Source organism: Carcharhinus amblyrhynchos, chromosome 4 (assembly GCF_965287045.1).
Source record: "Carcharhinus amblyrhynchos chromosome 4, sCarAmb.v2.hapA, whole genome shotgun sequence".
Classification (NCBI taxonomy): Eukaryota; Metazoa; Chordata; class Chondrichthyes; order Carcharhiniformes; family Carcharhinidae; genus Carcharhinus; species Carcharhinus amblyrhynchos.
The window spans coordinates 4,344,446-4,356,685 of NC_137327.1; the positions used below are offsets into that span (position 1 = coordinate 4,344,446).

The window sequence follows — 12,240 nt, forward strand, 5'->3', positions numbered from 1 at the left end:
TACTCAGTTTCCCTCTCCACAGATGCTGTAAGACCTGCTGAGTGCATCCAGCACTTTCTGTTTAATTTCAGGGCTGCAGGAACCCATGTTCAGTGAACTTGATCCTAACGTAATTGGCCAGAACGGGAGGATTCTCTCCCTTTGGAAACAAATGTGGATTCACTTACATTTGACAAAAAAAAGAGTACTGTCTGGATCTGTGCCCAGTCTTTTGAGTGTGTTGGGGTGAGTGCGTGTGTGTGTGTGTTGGGGGGGGGGTCGGTGGGGTAGCTGATTTCAATGTGAATACATGAATAACAATTCCAAACTGGCACAGTGAGAATTACCATCGCAGAAAGGCAGTTTCAGCCCAGCGGAGGACATGGGAAGATTATCAGGCAAACTTGCGAGGGGAGTTCATGGCAACTTCTAATGGGATGTGGCTGGAAAGAGACAGATTCTCTCCTGGTGTGAGCGGTTAACAGTTGTGTCTTTTGGGGGAAGGTAGCCGCGCACTTGAGTTCAGGGCTCAGTGGGTTCGGTTTTGGAATGAAAGGGACGAGCGAGAGCTAGTTTTGAATTTGAATGGAGACTGAAGAACATTCCTTTGCCAAATCAATTCCTATTTGTGGTTTAATAATACTCTTGCCAGCCGCTTTGCCCGCCCTCCCTCTCCCCAATCAGAACTTGTCCCATTTTAATCTCACTCCTGCAATTATCTGGAAGACTTTTACTCTGCAGTTCCTCTGTGAGTGTGTGTGTGTGTGTGTGTACACATGTATGTGTGTGTGTGTACATATGTATGTGTGTGTGTGTGTGGTTTGATAACAGTTTTTTTTGATTCCCCCTTGCATCTTTCTGAATGCAGACTCCCCGGGGAGAGAGAGAGAGACTGTGTGAGAGTGAGTGAGAGAGGGGAAGCCACTTCCTTGCCTTTCATTGGCTCAGAGACTGTTGATCCCAATTTCAGCCCATTGAGAAGGATGGATGGATGGAGAGAGAGAGAGAGAGAGAGCTGAACTGGCAGATAGAGAGCAGGGGTTAGTCTGATCACAGACTCGGTGCAGTTTTCACGAGCAGATCTGTGTGTGTGTGTGTGTGTGGGAGGGGAGTTAGTGTGGACCCTCCCTTTCTTGGAGCTCCCCCCCCCACCCCCCCACACACTCCTCCTCCTCCCCCCCTCCTCCCCTCTCCCCTCCTCCTCCTCTTGTCCCTTACTCTCTCTTCCTTCCCCTCTTCCCAGTCCCGCTTTTGTATCGAACACAACCGCTTGGAGGCAGCGAGTTGCAGTTGTTTGGGCGGAATTTTAAACCCAGGACAGGCAGAGAGAGAAAAAAAACACAAACACAAACAAGATGCTTCCCCTTTGCCAGGCTGTGTGAAGACATTCCACCGCAGAGAGAGAGAGGGAGAGAGAGAGGAAAAAAAGCATCCCATGCAATTGTTAATGAAGGGTTTGCTGACTGCTTCGCAGCTCCAGCTGACAGACACCAACTGCTCTGTCCTCTTTTTAAGGTAAGCCGGTGGTTTTATTTCATTTTTCTGGCTGTCAGTTTCGCCCTGTGGCTGTCTCTGCAATGTTTTGCTAATATCTGTTGTAAAACAATAAGAGAGAGGACCACTTCCAGCCAAGGGATTTATTGTTATTTTAATTTGGAGGTGGTGGGGGAGAGAGAATGGATCCCCCTTTCTATCCCTCCCCAGCCCTTCCCTTCCTCGCTCAAATAATTAAAAAAAAACAGTTGCAGGATCAGGAGGAAACATGACATGAACATCAATTTCTCTTTCTTTTTGCATTTTTTTCCCCCCAAAAAACAAGGCTGCTGTTACAGCCTCTCACTCAATCCCAATCTGACAAGAGACTGGAGCGGAATATTTAGCAGTCTTGTCCGCTGTGGACGGAGTGGGACAAGGTACCTTCGGAGTGGGAGGCAAATGTGGGGTTTCATTCAAATCTGCGGGTAATAACTCCTCTCCGGCGGGGAGGGAGGGAGGCTGCCACATTAACTAGGGGTGTGCGTGGAGGGGGGGTAACCTGTGTGTGGTCAGTTATTTTGGGGGCTAGCCGGGTTCACCACTCTCTTACCATTAACAGTCGGTGAGCATTATCCTCAGACAGCCACTGATGTTCAATTGGAACCCCTCCCTCAGCGCCTTCAACCGCGAAACTGTTTGATAAATAACACCCGCAGTTACCCATCAACTGAGCGGAGATTTGGGGGACAGTGTGTACAGGGAGGGATTTGCGAAGAGAGGTTCTCCCCCCCCCCCCCCACATCCTCTCTCTCTGTCTCTCTCCCTCTCTGTCTGTCTCTTGTTAAATGTCGAATTGAGGGTTTTAGGTGTAAGGGGGAAAATGGGTTAAAACATGAAGCGAAGAAAAAGTAACGGGCGGGGAATTGGAGAGAGATCATGGGTTCAGCGAGACAGCCAACTTACTGGGAAATTATGAATGGAATAAAAAAGGAAAATAAAAATCAGCTGGATAAAGTGGAGAGTCTGAGACACATAGGGATGTGGGGGTAGATAGAGGTGTGAGAGGAGGATAGAAGTGTGAAAGGCAGATAGAGGTGTGAGGGACAGATAGAGGTGTGAGGGACAGATAGAGGTGTGAGAGACATAGAGGTTTGAGGATAGATAGAGGTGTGAGAGGCAGATAGAGGAATGAGGGTAGATATAGAGGTTTGAGGATAGAAAGAGGAGTGAGAGTAGATAGAATAATGAGGGTAGATAGAGGTGTGAGAGACAGATAGGGGTTTGAGGGGCAGATAGAGGTGTGAGAGACAGATAGGGGTTTGAGGGGCAGATAGAGGTGTGAGAGACAGATAGGGGTTTGAGGGGCAGATAGAGGTGTGAGAGACAGATAGGGGTTTGAGGGGCAGATAGAGGTGTGAGAGACAGATAGGGGTTTGAGGGGCAGATAGAGGTGTGAGAGACAGATAGGGGTTTGAGGGGCAGATAGAGGTGTGAGAGACAGATAGGGGTTTGAGGATAGATAGAGGTGTGAGAGGCAGAAAGAGGAATGAGGATAGATAGAGGAGTGAGAGGCAGATAGGAATGTGAAGGGTAGATAGGGGTGTGAGGATAGATAGAGGAGTGAGGGACAGAGAGGTGTGAGGGACAGATAGAGGAGTGAGGGACAGATAGAGGAGTGAGGGACAGATAGAGGAGTGAGGGTGGATAGAGGAGTGAGAGGCAGATAGAGGAATGAGGGTAGATAGAGGAGTGAGAGGCAGATAGAGGAGTGAGGGTAGATAGAGGGGTAAGAGGCATATAGGAATGTGAAGGGTAGATAGGGGTGTGAGGGTAGATGGATGTGTGAGGGGCAGATAGAGCAGTGAGGGGCAAATAGAGGAGTGAGAGGCAGATAGAGGTGTGCGGGGCAGACAGAGGAGCTGGGAGCACAGGTTCCATGGAGAGAAGATGAGAAAGGCGGCGGAGATATCTGTGTAGGAGTGAGGAAAGACATTAGAAAGTGCGAGTGAGGTGGGAACTGAAGAAAAATGAAGCGCAGCTTTATAAATGTAATTGAGAGGGGGAGAGAGAATTTATTTTAATAAAAGCGTGGCGAGGAAAGGGGGAAGGCAGAGAGAGTGTGAATGTGAATGAAGAAATGCGAGAATGGCAAATTCACAACGTTTACCCACATGTCAGGGTGAGTGGAGAGCAAAATAATAGCGGTGTTAGAGAAATTCTGAATGTGTGTGTGTGTGTGTGTGTGTGTGTCGGGGGGGGGGGGGGGGGGCGGGGGGAGGAGGGGGGGTGTTAAATAGTGAATGAATGAATGAGGCAACGAAAGGCACACAGTTTGGGATTATTCAGCTTTGAAGATGGACAGCAGCATTACTGGAGGCACAGACTTCATTCTGCATTGTCACCCGGCTGGTGTGTGCTGAGCAGATTTGGAGTGTAAATTCAGATGTGGCTGTGGTCACCACATTTCCACGAAGACAGAGCTTTGATTGTTACTTTGGAAGTGGGTGGCAGGGTGGTGTGTGTGTGTGTGTGTGTGTGGAGGGTGGGGGGTGGGGTGGTGGTGGTTTTGATTGTTGGGAGTCTCTGTGCTGGAAATTGGAAGGCAATCTCTGTCTGTATCTCTGCAGTTACAGCTACAACAGCAAACCCATGAACTGTGGGTTGCGTCTGCACCCTCTGTGAACTGTATTTTAAAATGTTAGCGCCTGGATCAACTTAAAAATACCCCAGTAATAAACAACTGTCCACCAGCACGCATTTCTCGCTGTACCTGTTTGTAACTTGGGCAAGATGTGTGGGCAAGGGAGAACAGGAGAGTGGGACTAACTAAATGGATAGATCTTTCCAACGGTGGATGGGCCGAAGATCGTGCTGTAAGATTCTATTGATACCAAGGAGGCCCAAAGACATCCCAGATGCAAAATAGAATGGCAAGTGTGAGGAGGACATTGATTAAGAGTCTTGTGTGCATTCACTGTCAGACCGATTTGTGTGTAGTTTCTCCCTGTGTCTGGGCTGGCACAAGTGAAACTTTTTAATCCCAGGGAGGGAGAGGTTACACTCAAGGGTATTTTGGAAGGGGTGGGGGTGGATGTTGGCAGCTCTCCCTGTGCATTCACTATAGACAATAGTCACTAGGGGGCAGAATCACTCTGTTAGACACTCATACCACTCTGCCATCTGCATTCTGAGACATGTCCCTGGTATCTTAACACTCGGGCACTCAGTCTCTCCCGGCTCAGCCTGGTTCTTCGGCCGAATGCAATGCTGCTGCTGCCGTCACCTTAAACTGCGGAGTCAGAGGGGGAAGGAGAGGGAAACCTGTGCAGTCAACTTCTGCGGCTTCCTTTGGAAAGAAATTGCAGTCAAAAACAAAATCTGTAGAGGGAGAAATCCGACTCAGTTAGATTGCCAGCCAGAAAAAAAATTATATCTGTTTCAAAGGATTTTATTCCTTAAGTTCCTTAGGCTTTTTATTTTGCTTTTTGTTAAAAAAAAGTCAACCTCTTTGCTATAGCCTCAGAATGAGTTGTCTGTTTTCAGCTAAGATGTTCCCCCCCCCCCACTTCCCCCACTTTGGTTTGGTTTCCAGTGAGGTCCCAGTGTCTGGACTCTGTAAAATGTGGTTTGACTGAACTATTTGGTTAACTAGTGACAGGCGAGGGGTAACCGATTGGAAAAGTTGCTTCACTCCCCCGTGCGCCCCATCATCTTCTGATCTCTCAATGAAAGATCAGCTCGATTATGTGGGCTCTGAACACAGAAACATAGAAAATAGGAGCAGAAGGAGGCCATTCAGCCCTTTGAACCTGCTCTGCCATTCGTTGTGATCATGGCTGGTCATCCAACTCAATAGCCTGATTTCACCTCCCCTCACCATATCCCTTGATCTCCTTCGCACCGAGTGCTATATCTAACTGTTTCTCAATGTTACTCCCTCAGCTACTTTCTGTGCTGGTGAATTCCACAGGCTGACCACTCTCTGAGTGAAGGAATTCCTCCTCAACTCTGTTCTAAAAGGTTTGGGTGGCATGGGAGCACAGTGGTTAGTGCTGCTGCCTCACAGTGCCAGGGACCTGGGTTCAGTTCCAGCCTCTGGGCACTGCGCAGAGTTTGCATATTCTCCCCACATCTGCATGGGTTTCCTCCAGGTGCTCCGGTTTCCTTTCACAGTCAAAAGATGTGTATGTTAGGCTGATTGGTCATGCTAAATTACCTCTTAGTATCAGGGGGATTAACAGGGTAAATATGTGGGGTAATATGAATAGGGCCTGGGTGGGATAGTGGTTGGTGCAGACTTGAAAGACCTTCTTTTGCACTGCAAGGATACTGTGATACCGCTTACCCCCTATCCTCAGACTGTAAACTCCTGGTTCTGGACACCCCCACCATTGGGAGCCTCCTTCTTGCATCTACTCCATCTAGTCCTATTGGTATTTTATTGGTTTCTATGAGATGCCCCTCATTCTTTTGAACACAATGCAGCGAATACAACCCTAACCGACTCAATCTCTCCTCCTTTGTCAGAGGCACCATCCCAAGAATGGTGAGGGGAAGTCAGGGAGGGACTAGGGGTGAGATGTTGTAACCCGGTTCTATACCCTCGATCTGGGAGGGTTCAGGGCTTTTTCCTGAAAATTGTTGCATTTTGGTAATAATCGAAATAGTGATTCCTCCGTTATCAGATAGCTTGCTCAGCTTCACAGAGGCTGGGGTGCATCGTCACCACAGCTAACGACATTTTAATCTAATTACTTAAGTTTCTTTTACCATTTTGTATCAGTGACCGTGACCTGCCAGGGGCTGTAACTCTGGCTACTTTTTGTGTAATTTATTGATTATTGCTTTTGTTCGAAGAATATAAAACTCCGGAGCGTCAGTTAATGCCCAGCTCACGGCCGAATCCACCCACAGCCTGAAAACCGTGGTGCTCAGACCCAACGGCACTTGTGGCGTTGATGTGACTCGAGTGGACTCGTGTCCGAACTGACCACTGTTTAGATGGAACATCGACCCTGTGTCCTGACACCTCCCCCTACAGCTGCAGCCCCACAATTATATGAGCTGCTTCGCTGAAGTTCATTCCGTTCGGCCGTTGGGGGGGGTGGGGGAGTGCAGGGGCGAGGGGGATGGAGGGGGTGGTGGTTTCCTATCTGACCTGCTGCTGAATTCCCTCCACCTTCTTGCCCTCTTCCATTATCAGGGCATGCCTCGGCTGCCTGGTGGTTGGGGAGGCCCCCAGTGTGGCGGGATTGGGGGCTGGCGAGATGTGAGTCCTCCCCTTTTCCACTGGGGATCTGGCGTAGAGTGTGTCACATGCAGCAGTGCTGTGCAGTTGTAGATGAAGGTGGTTCACGGGCTCCCAGGCCACATGCCTTTTCTGTGGCCGGCGGGGGGAATCCATGTCCTGCCTTTTTATGTTCAATTGCCCCCTTTTAGTTATTTGAAGGGGGCTCCAAATTCCTGTCTTCCGTCACCCAGTGCGGAAGGGGGTGGGAGGGGTGAAGAGCAAGGAGGACCGCCTCTGCCCCTGGGCCTGGCCAACCTGGCCATGAACATGTCTCCTAGCCACCCGACGAAGGGACAGCCTGTCCCGAAAGCTTGCGGCTTTCGCTACAAATAAACCTGTTTGGACTTTAAACTGGTGTTGTGGGATTTCTTTCTGTTGAACATGTCTGGGCAGTGTGTGGCTGCCTGGCCTGACTCTCTGCACCTCTCCCCCGGCTATGTTCACGACGGGTATCCTTGGAGAGGGAGCATCCACTGGCACAGTTCAGGTCTAGTGTGACTGGTGGGCAGTGTGGGGGGTGGGAGGGGCAGGGGCTAGGGTGTATCACCACCCCCCAGAATTACATTTTGATTTAATTAGCTCAGTTAGGATTGTCAGAGAATATGGCAAGATATAGACCGGTTGGAAACTTGGGCAGGCAAATGGCAGATGGAATTTAACCATGGAGTTTAATCCGGACAAGTGTGAGGTAATGCATTTTGGAAGGTCCAATGTATGTAGGAACTATACAGTAAATGGTAGAACCCTCAGAGTAATGACATGCAGGGAGATCTGGGTGTACATGTCCAGCGATCACTGAAAGTGGCAACGCAGGTGGATAAGATTGTCAAGAAAGCGTACGGCATGCTTCCCTCATCAGTCAGGGCATTGAGTATAAAAATTGGCAGGCCATGCTGCCGATATACAGAACTTTAGTCAGGCCTCATTTAGAATATTGTGTACAATTCTGGTCACCACACTACCAGAAGGATGTCGATGTTTTGGAGAGGGTACAGAGGAGGTTTATCAGGATGTTGCCTTGTCTGGAGGGTATTTGCTATGAGGAGAGGTTGGATAAACTCAGTTTGTTCTCACTGGAATGACGGAGGTTGAGGGGTGACCTGATAGAAGTTTAAAGATTATGAGTAGCGTTGATAGAGTGGATATTCAGATGGTCTTCCCTAGGGTAGAAAAGTCAAGCACGAAGGGACATTGGTTTAAGGTGCGTGCGTGGGGAAAAGTTTAGAAGAGATGTGTGAGGCAAGTTTTTTACACAGAGTATGGTGAATGTCTAGGACGCGCTGTCTGGGGAGGTGGTGGGAGCAGATATGCTAGTGACATTTAAGAGGCAACTAGACAAATACATGAATAGGGTGGGAATGGAAGGATACGGACTCCGTGAGTGCAAATGGTTTTAGATTAGGCAGGCATCATGATCGCTGCAGGCTTGGAGGGCCAAAGGGCCTGTTCCTGTACTGTGCTGTTGTTTGTTCTTTGTACCTTTGAAATGTCAATTCTTTGTTACAATTACTCTCTCCCATTTATGATTGGTCAACTTTGGTTTTCTCAAAAGAGTATAAAACCCAGGGAATGCAGGCAGCTAAAGATGGGATCTCCTATCCCTGATGTCTCTTGGCCGGAATAATCCCATTGCTCTCCTCCTTTTCCCATAGCCCTTAGCTTCAAACCATATCGATTCCTCTCTTAGAAACATTCAATGGTTTTGCTGCTTCAAACACAGCAGCAATAACTGTGTCTGAGAGTGTGTGTACGTGTGTGTGTGTATGTGAGAGAGTGTGTGAGTGTATGCAAGTGTGTGTGTACAAGTGTGTGTGTGCGAGTGTGTGTGCGTGAGTGAGTGTGTGTGTGTAGGTGTGTGTGTGTGTGTGCGAGTGTATGTGTGTGTGTGTGTAGGTGTGTGCGAGTGTGTGTGTGCGTGTGTGAGTGTGTGTGTATGTGTGTTGTGTGTGCGTGAGCGTGTGTGTTTATGTAGGTGTGTGTGAGTGTGTGTGGGAGAGAGTGTGCGAGTGTGTGTGCGTGAGTGTGTGTGTATTGGTGTAGATGTGTGCGAGTGTGTGTGTGTGTATGTGTGAATGTACGAGTGCATGTGTGTGTGTGTGTGTGTGTGTGCGCGTGTATCTGGCAAACTCCCTCCCTGTTCACCATCTGAGTGAGGGACAACTTTAAATCAATCCCACCTCAATGACTCATGCAATTAGAGACAGTTGTCTTTCCATCTTCAGACGTATGGTGTAAAAATAAACAAGAATTAAATCCCCCGCTTTGGTTGTATTTTTGGAAGAATAGTCACTTCCACACCACTGGAGTTACTGGCGACCAAACAAATGTTTCTCAAGAAATACCTGATGTTAAAAAAAAACTCGGACACAGCTCACACCTTCTGATTTTTCACCAGATGTATTTTGAAGAGGTAGAATAATAATCTGCTATGGAACCTTGTAATGCACCTTTTCATCATTAGGTCCCTTCAGGACCAGTGAGTGACCAGACTAATGTATAGGGCTATAGGAATGTGCGACACGGGACTGAGAGAAATCATTGGGAGCAGTGCCAAGGACAGCAACGTCCTGTATCTTATTTTCCCTCTTATTCCTCAGTCTCATCCCATCCTCAAGCTTGCATCCCTCTGTCCTGCACCGGATCCACGGGAAGGATGTAAATGCTCTGGACAAAGTGCAGAGGATGTTTACAAGGAAATTGCCAGGGCTGGAAAATTGTAGCTATGAGGAGAGATTGGTTAGGTTGGGGTTATTTTCCTTGGGACGAAGAAGGCTGAGGGATGATTTGATAGAGGTGTACAAAATTATGAGGGGAAGAGATAGAGTGGACAGGGCAAAATTGTTTCCCTTGGTGGAGAATGCCAGAACTGGGGGTCATAGATTCAAGATAAGTTTAGAAGGGGCATGAGGAAGAATGCTTTTACGCTGAGGATGGTTGGAATTCATTGCCCAAGTTGGTGGGGGAGGCAGAGACCCTAAACTCTTTTAAGAAGTACCTGAATCTGCACCTCAAGTGCTGTAAGCTGTGGGCCGGGTGCGAGAAGGTGGGATTAGAAAGGGCACCTGGGTGTCCTTGGGCTGGCATGGACAAGATGGGGTGAATGTACCTTTCCTACGGTTCTATCTAATTCCCCAAAAAGGAGTTCTTGGCCAGGCAGGTGCTGCAGTTGGTGGAGGTGCAAATGGATCTGTTTACAATGGAGCTGCCTCATCAAACTTTACAGACAGGATTGTCATGGGGGCGAAGCCACCATACTGGGGTGGGTATGTAGGTGAGTAACGCAGAGGTTATAAATTCCCATCCCAGCTTTGCGACTGTGAAACTGAATTCAATCTTTGGGGTGTTACGGGTGGTGATTGAAGGCTTCCAGTCTGCTGTTAGATATCAATGTGTTCACTGCTGTTGTGACTGGCCTGGCTTGGACCCAGTCCACACTGTACGGTTGATTCTGAATTCTATTTGAAGTCATTAATAAGGCATCAGAGATTTGGGCTCAATATCACAGCCAACATTCCCGGTGCAGCAGTGAAGGAGAGATGCACTGTCAGGAATACCATCTTTCGGATAAGTGGAAAAACCAGAGATCTTGCCTGTGCTCCTGGATGGATGTGAATAATTCCATGGAACTGTTTTGGAGAAGAGATGAGGCGATTTCCTCTGCATAATAACCTTCTCTTGACCAAAGATCTCTAAAAGTCAGATTATCTGGTCATTACCATAAAAAGCAGAGTAGCACAATGCAGAAGGAGGCCATTCAGTCCATTGCGTCTATACCGACTCATTGAAAGATTGCCCAGTTAGTCTTACTCCCACTTGTAGTTTTTCTTTTAGATCGTTGATTACATGCCATTTCAAGTTGACTATCAAATCTGTTTCCACCATCATAGCTGGCAGCACATTCTCAATCCTAAACACTTCCTGCCTATGTAAAAAATAATCATGTTCCCTCTTGTTCTCTTGTCAGTCACTTTAAATCCATGTCTTCTGGTTATCGATTCTTCAGCTGTTAAAGGTGTGTTTTATGTATCCTATCTAAGCCGTTCGTGATGCTAAGACATCTCCATCAAATCTTCTCCACGTCAGCAGCTTCAAGCCCTCCAGTCTATCCACATAACTCATCCCTCATACCTGAAACCACTCTAGTGAATCTGTTATGTGCGCTCTCCTTGCTAAAGTGTGGTGCCCAAAATTGTTCACAATTCTCCACCAGGGGCCGAACAAGCGATTTATAAAACTTATAGCACAACTTTTTGGCTTTTGTTCTCTGTGCTTCCATTCATTTACCCAGGCTCTCACATGCTTTATGAACTGCTTGTTCAGCTGTCCTACATTGTGCAAAGATTGGAGTACAAACGTCCCAGTCCTTCTTCCACCTCCTTTGGATGCCAAATCTGTCATATGAGGAGAGACTAAATCTGTGAGGTTTGTATTCACTGGAGTTTATAATGTGTGGAGGTGCCGGCGTTGGATTGGGTTGGGCAGAGTGAAAAGTCTCACAACGCCAGGTTAAAGTCCAACAGGTTTATTTGGAATCATGAGCCTTCGGAGAGCTGCCTCCTCATCGGGTGAATGAAGTCAATTCACCTGATGAAGGAACAGCGTTCCGAAAGCTCGTGATCCCAAATAACCCTGTCGGACTTTAACCTGGTGTTGTGAGGCTTCTTACTGAGTTTAGGAGAGTGAGAGGGGATCTCATTGAAACTTATAAAATTCTAACAGGGTTAGACAGGGTAGATTCAGAAAGAATGTTCCCAATGGTGGGGGAGTCCAGAACGAGGGTTCATAGTTTGAGGATAAGGGGTAAACCTTTCGGAACTGAGGTGAGGAGAAATTTCTTCACCCCGAGGGTGGTGAATGTGTGGAATTCACTCCCACAGAATGTAGTTCTGTCACTATCCGTGTGGAGTTTGCACTTTCTCCGTGTGTCTGTGTGTGTTTCATCCAGGTGGTCCGGTTTCCTCCCGCATTCCAAAGATATGCAGGATAGGTCCATTGGCCATGCTAAATTGTACACCCAAACAGGCGCTGAAGTGTGGCAACTAGGGGACTTTCACCGTAACCTCATTGCAGTGTTAACGTCAGCCTACTTGTGACTAATAACTGAACCTGACTTTAGTTGAGACCAAAATGTTGCGTGATTTCAAAAAAATGTGCAGGTTTGGTTGATTGGCCGTGCTGAATTTGCCCCTTCGTGTCAGGGGGATTAGCAGGGTAAATATGTGGGGTTGTGGGATGGGGCCTGGGTGGGATTGTTGTTGGTGCAGGCTCAATGGGCCAAACAGCCTTTCCCTCCACTGTAGGGACTCTATGATATCGCTAAAGGGATGAAGAGACATGGGAGGTGGGGAAGGCGGAATCAGGATATTGAATTTGATGATCAGCCATGATCAAAATGAACGGCAGAGCAGGATTGAAGGGCCAAAAGGCCTACTCCTGCTTCTCTATACCATTTGGAACCTCTTGCTTGCCATGGTCAGACTGCTGATTTGGAGAGC

The 12,240-nt window shown here is 47.9% G+C and overlaps 1 protein-coding gene across 2 annotated transcripts in view; it reads left to right on the plus strand.

The window, feature by feature from the left end:
- Nucleotides 1-1,179: 1,179 nt before the first annotated feature.
- cdh11 (cadherin 11, type 2, OB-cadherin (osteoblast)) overlaps nucleotides 1,180-12,240 on the plus strand; it is a 205,692-nt gene continuing 194,631 nt past the window's right edge. For both annotated transcript variants that reach the window (XM_080186691.1, XM_080186693.1), the window contains exon 1: nucleotides 1,180-1,494. The gene's annotated coding sequence lies outside the window, so the exon portion shown is untranslated. The remainder of the gene's footprint in view (nucleotides 1,495-12,240) is intronic.